This window comes from Ursus americanus, chromosome 12 (genome assembly GCF_024610735.1).
Source record: "Ursus americanus isolate L20-20 chromosome 12, mUrsAme1.1.p, whole genome shotgun sequence".
In the NCBI taxonomy this organism is placed as follows: Eukaryota; Metazoa; Chordata; class Mammalia; order Carnivora; family Ursidae; genus Ursus; species Ursus americanus.
In genome coordinates, this window is record NC_142138.1 from 44034114 (window position 1) to 44040548 (window position 6435).

Genomic DNA, 6435 nt, shown 5'->3' on the forward strand with positions numbered 1-6435 from the left:
AAAGGATCCAGTAAGAGTCTAACACAATGAATGAAAAAAGCCCTTATACCAAGGGACAGCATTATGAAAGAATGCAAAGACATGGGGAGACATCAGGCAGACTCTGCCATACTGCCCAAACTGTCAATCACACAGAATAAAAACATTTTCAGGCTAGCAACAGCACAACATTTCACTCCATGCACCTTCGTTGGGAGGCAATAGGAGGATGTAGTACAATTTACCTATAATATGGGATTGATGACAAAGATGAGAAAAATTCCATTACTTATTAGCGATATAACCTTGGGCAGTGACTTTGGCTCTTTGTGCATTAATTTCCTCATCTGCAAAGTGAATTACACTACCGTGAGGATTAAATGATTTAACACAGAAAAAGTACCTAGCTAAATGCAATGTGGTATCCTGAATTAGATCTTGGAATAGAAAAAAAAGACATTTGTAGAAAAACTGGTGGGTTCTAAAAGCCTATAGTTTAGTTAAAACTATTGTATCATTAATAATTTCTTATTTTGACAGATGTGCAATATTTGTGTTAGACATTAAGCAAAGGTGGGTAAAGACTATGGGGGAACTCTCTGTACTATCTTTGCAACTTTTCTGTAAACCTAAATTACTTCAAAATAAAGGTTTCTATAAAAAAGGACTTCACCCCTACCTCATACGGTATACAAAATGGGTCATCAATTTAAATTTAAGAGCTAAACTCTCAAAATCCTTGAAGAAAATATAGGGACCTTAAATTAGGCAATAATTTCTTAAATATGACAGCAAAAGTACAAGTAACCAAAGGAAAAATAGAAAAAATGGATTTCATCAATATTAAACACTTTTGTACTTCAAAGGATACCATTTGGAAAGTGAAAAGACAGCTTATGGAATAGGGAGACAATATTTGCAAACCATACATGATAAGGGACTTGTATGCCAAATAAAGAATCTTACAACTCAACAACAAAAAACCCCAACCCAATTAAAAAATGCATAAGGGCTTTGAATAGACATTTCTAAAAATGATAAGGTCTGATATCCAAGATCTATTAAGAACTTATTAAACTCAACATCCAAAAAATAAATAATCCAGTCAAGAAATGGGCAGAAGACATGAACAGACACTTCTCCAAAGAAGACGTACAAATGGCTAACAGACAAAGGAAAAAATGTTCAATATTGCTAGCCATCAGGGAAATACAAATCAAAACCACAATGAGATACCGTCTTACACTAGTTAGAATGGCAAAAACAAGACAGGAAACAACAAATGTTGGAGAGGATCTGGAGAAGGGGGAACACTCTTACACTGTTGATGAGAATGCAAGCTGGTGCATCCACTCTGGAAAACAGTATGGAGGTTCCTCAAGACGTTAAAAATAGAGCTACCCTATGACGAAGCAATCACACCACTAGGTATTTATCCCAAAGGTAGAGATGTAATGAAAAGAAGGGGCACATGCACCCCAATGTTAATAGCAGCAACATCCACAATAGCCAAACTGTGGAAGGAGCCGAGATGTCCTTCAACAGATGAATGGATAAAGAAGATGTGGTTCATGTATACAATGGAGTATTACTCAGATAGGATGAATACCCACCATTTGCATCGACATGGATGGGACTGAGGGGATTAGGCTAAGTGAATAAGTCAAGCAGGGAAAGACAGTTATCATATGGTTTCACTTATATGTGGAACCTAAGGAATGGCACGGAGGACCACAGGGGAAGGGAGGAACAACTGAATGGGAAGAAATCAGAGAGGGAGACAAACCATGAGAGATAGACTCTGGACTCTGGGAACCAAATTGAGGGTCACAGAAGGGAAGGGGGTGGGGGGACGGGGTAACCGGCTGATGGGTATTAAGGAGGACACGTGTTGTAATGAGCACTGGATGTTATATGCAACTAATGAATTGTTGAACACTGCATCAAAAACTAATGATGTAGTATATATTGGCTAACCGAACATACTAAAAAAAATCTAGACTCTTTCCTACCAAAAAAAAAAAAGTTATACAAAGAGTCATTAAGCACATGAAAAGATGCTCAGCATCAGTCATCAAAGAAATGCAAATCAAAACCACTATAAACTACCACTTCACACCTACTAAGATGCCTAAAACAAAAAGGACAGACAATAATACGTGTTGATGAAGGTATAGAGAAATTGGAATCCTCATACATTGTTGGTGGAATTGTAAAATCCTGCAGACATTTGCAACAATTTGGTTGTTCCTCAAAATGTTACCAAAAAACGGAATTACCAGGTGACCCAGAAATTCCACTTGTAAATATGTACCCAAGAGAATCGAAAAACCTATGTCCACACAGAAATGTGTACACAAATGTTCACAGCAGCATCATTCATGATAGCAAAGAATTAGTAACTACCCAAATGTTTATCAAGTGATGAATGGATAAACAAAATATGGTGTACACATACAATGGAATATTATTTGGGGGGAAAAGGAGTGGGATACTGATACATGCTACAACATGAATGGGTCTCAAAAACATTATGCTAAGTGAATCCCACACAAAAGGGCATCTAATTGTATCATTCCATGTATGTGAAATGTCTGAAATAGACAAATCTATAGACACAAAGTAGACTACTAATTAGGGACTAAGGGAAGGAGAGAATAGAATGTGACCACTAATGAGTATGGGGTTTCTTTTTTGGGGTGATGAAAATATTCTGAAATTGATGTGAATATTCTGAAATTGGTGTGATCCATTGTCATTAGTGATTGAATAACTGTGCATATACTAAATATTATGTAATTTTTTAAAAAAGATTTTATTTATTTATTTGACAGAGATAGAGACAGCCAGCGAGAGAGGGAACACAAGCAGGGGGAGTGGGAGAGGAAGAAGCAGGCTCATAACGGAGGAGCCTGATGTGGGACTCGATCCCAGAAGGCTGGGATCACGCCCTGAGCTGAAGGCAGACGCTTAACCGCTGTGCCACCCAGGCGCCCCAAATATTATGTAATTTTATACTTAAAAGGGCCAAATGTTTTGGTGTATGACTTACAATAAAACTGTTTTTTTTTTAAAAAAATGTATTTAGAATAGGTAACAAAGCAAGTACCATGTTTCCAAATACTCACCACTTCTCTCTGGGGGAGTCTGAATCGTGTGACTTACCTTAGCCAATGAAATATGGCTGGAAGTGATGTATATCACTTCCTGGCCAAAGTTTTGAGAGCCAGCATGTTGTTCATCATAATACTTTTCCCTCTGCCATAACAATCAGCAATGTTCAAAATAGAAGGGGCTTCACCAGCCCGGGTCCTAGAGTAAAAACAGTGGAGAACAGAGCAGTGGGCAACTTTTGGTGGACATGGAGCATGAGTGAGAAAAGACGCTGTAGGCCACTGAGATTTTAGGGTATGCGATAACAACAACAACAGCAACAACTGGTATTATTACCCCGTCAGAGATAGGAAATAGAGACGGTCAGGCCAGCTCCTCAGACAACACATCTATGTAGAAATACCATGTCGACAACGGGATAGAGAACTGACGTGCAGTGAGAAGTCGAGGCAGGAGAAGGAACATTCAAATCAATTACTATTTTCTTAGTGGCCCGTATTGATTGGCCCCGGGGATTCAGAGATGCAATGCACCATCTCTTCTAGCTAACATTGATTGAGCACTTACTCACTATGTGCCCAGCCCTTTTGGGTTTTGGCACACGTGTTGTCTCCAGTCTCACCAAAGAGCAGTTTGATGATGAACAAGAAGCTTCTCCAATTCTGACCCACAAATAGACAATTCTATTTTAGAGAAATTAGTGAAGCAAATGAAAGGCTGTGGGATACGTTTAAAATAGCTACAGATTGTTCAGGGCTGCGAGCCAGACCAAACAGCACACCTTCCCACATGCCCCACTTGGCCCTGTGATTACTCAAATCCCAGCACTGGCCGGGCTGCTGCCCGCCAGGAACTTCCCTCCGAAGATCACAACTGGAAGGTAGTTTGCCAGGAAAGGGAAGAGCTGGACTGTACCTGGGGGGAAAGGCATGACATTTTCCTTTATATTTATAAATGTATGTATAATGTCACTGTTGGGTTTTCCACCTCCTCACCCGGCAGTTTGCGTCTCCAGCACTGGCAGGAGCTCCACCCGGCTGAGCAGAGGGGTGACAGGGACCTGGCCCAGAGACTTCTTAAGGCTGAGGAGCCTAAGCCGGACCTGATGCTTATCTGGTAGAAGGGAGGCTGCAGAGACGAACATTTATTCATGCACCAAACATTTAAAACTTTTTGTAAATGGAGTGTGGTTGGTCCAATCCTGAGCTCTGCGGATGGGCACAGGGGCAGAAGCTAGACCTTGGGACATACAAAACAGGAGTGACAATGTGGGGCACTGGGGAATAAATGCTGTCTCTTCTACCCGCAGGAAGAGTCAGCCCGGTCAAGGTTAGGCAGGCTCCCACACTATTGTGTCTTGAAGGTAGATGTACAGTAAACACCAAGAGGAGCACCTAGTCCAGTCCTGGGGTGGGAGGGGCAGAGGTGACACCAGAGACCAGAAGGGCCTCTGTCCGAAGAGGAAGACGAGCCCTTGGCCAGGGAGGAGACACCAGGTTCAAGGCTCGGTGACTTGACTGGTTGCTCTGCTCCGGTCTCTGTGGAGGGCTGTGTGCAGCGGCTGCCTGTTCCACCCCCTGAAGCAGAGGCAGGGAACAGTTGGGGGCTCCCAGGTGCGTCTCAACTGCCACAGCATCTTTCAGCCTTGGAGTCTCTCATGTGTACAGTATGCATTTCCTTTAAAAAAAAAATCAGAGAAACAACATCTTCTTTAAAGCCAACTAGTTTTTTTCCACCTAGTCCTGATCTCTCCTATTACTGAGGACAGCTTCAGAGAAGATCGCTCACAGTCTCTGAAAAAGTGGCCAGCCTGGGTGACAAGCAGGTGAGGACACAACAGCTGATAGATCTTACATGGACACAGTAGCAGCTCCTTGTGAGAGTCAATTCAGGAGGATTTAGGATGGTTCTCTGGGCCTGAAATCCCCCATACTGGTAGAGGAGGCTTCATTTCTAGACATCCATGGTGGAATCTAGAATGCAGGAGGAATGTGGCCATGTACTCAAATCAGGAGATATTAGCACCTATGAATGAGCAGACCGTTAGATAGCAGAGAGTGGGGCACACCAGGCAGTTGTGACAGGGATCACAGGACCCACCATGGGGCAAGATGGGGCTTCTGGATGGGCGGGGAGCAGGGGAAGGTGTCAAAGGAGACCATTCCCCTACGTTGGACATAACCTTTGAATTCTCATGACATTGTATCTGTACACTTGCTCTCTCATTCCATGTGTGAGGACAGCAGTTGGTCTGGTTCCTCTTTGGCCTCCTCTCCAGTGCCTGCTGGATGTCCTGTGCCAAAGTGGTATTCAGGAATTAGAGGTCCCAGGAGTTAGGCCGGCTGCACTGGGATTCTGGGGTTTCCACTGACATATTTCCAAAGATGTTGTTTAGCCCATTTTCATGGTAAACAAACTGAGGTAAGGTGATTTATTCAACTATTCATTCATTCCACAAACATTTGTTGTGAGCTAAAGCACTATTCTGAGTACCTGGGGATAGAGATGAAAACCACACAGCTTTCAGTCTAGAGTGGGTCGATGAAAACAAATGAAGATGTAACATGTGTACAATGTCGGACAGTCGTCAATGCTATGGAGAAAAATAAGACTGGGAAGACTTAAAAAGGAACGGTCAGAAAAGCCCTTCTTCGGGGCGGCGGTGGGGGGTGGGTGGTGAGACCGGAGCAGAAACCAGGAGGAGGTGGGGAGCTAGCCTTGTGGGAACGTGGCCAACCACCATTCCAGGATGGGCAAGCCTCTGGATGGGAGTGTGGTATTCAAGGAGCAACGAGGAGGCCATAGAATTATGTGGTTTGTCCAGGTTTCATTAACACAAAACTTGAGTCCCACTCTAGCATTAGAAATCTACATCTAAAAAAATTTTTTTCATGGACACTGTAAATTTTATAACTTTCAGGTTTTAGTTTTTCTCCCTTCTATATATCTGTATTTCAACATATTTAATTATGACTGTTAAGTTATTAACATGCCTAATTTATTTTTTTACTGTTTTAACAAATTTTTAAGTGTACAATTCAGCAGCATTAAATACATTCGGTGTTGTGCAACCATCACCACCAAAGTCCATTTTCAGAACTTTTCATCACCCCAAACAGAAGCTCTGTATCCATTAAACAGTAACTTCCCTTCCCCTCCATACTGCTCCTCTCTCGTAACAGCTACTCTATTTCTGTCTCTTTGAATTTGCTATTCCAGCTACTTCATACCAGTGGAATCATATGTGTTGAGCATATTTTATTTAGCATGTTTTCAAGGTTTATACATACTGTGGTTTGTATTAGAATTTCATTCTTTTTTATAGTTGAGTAATATTCCATT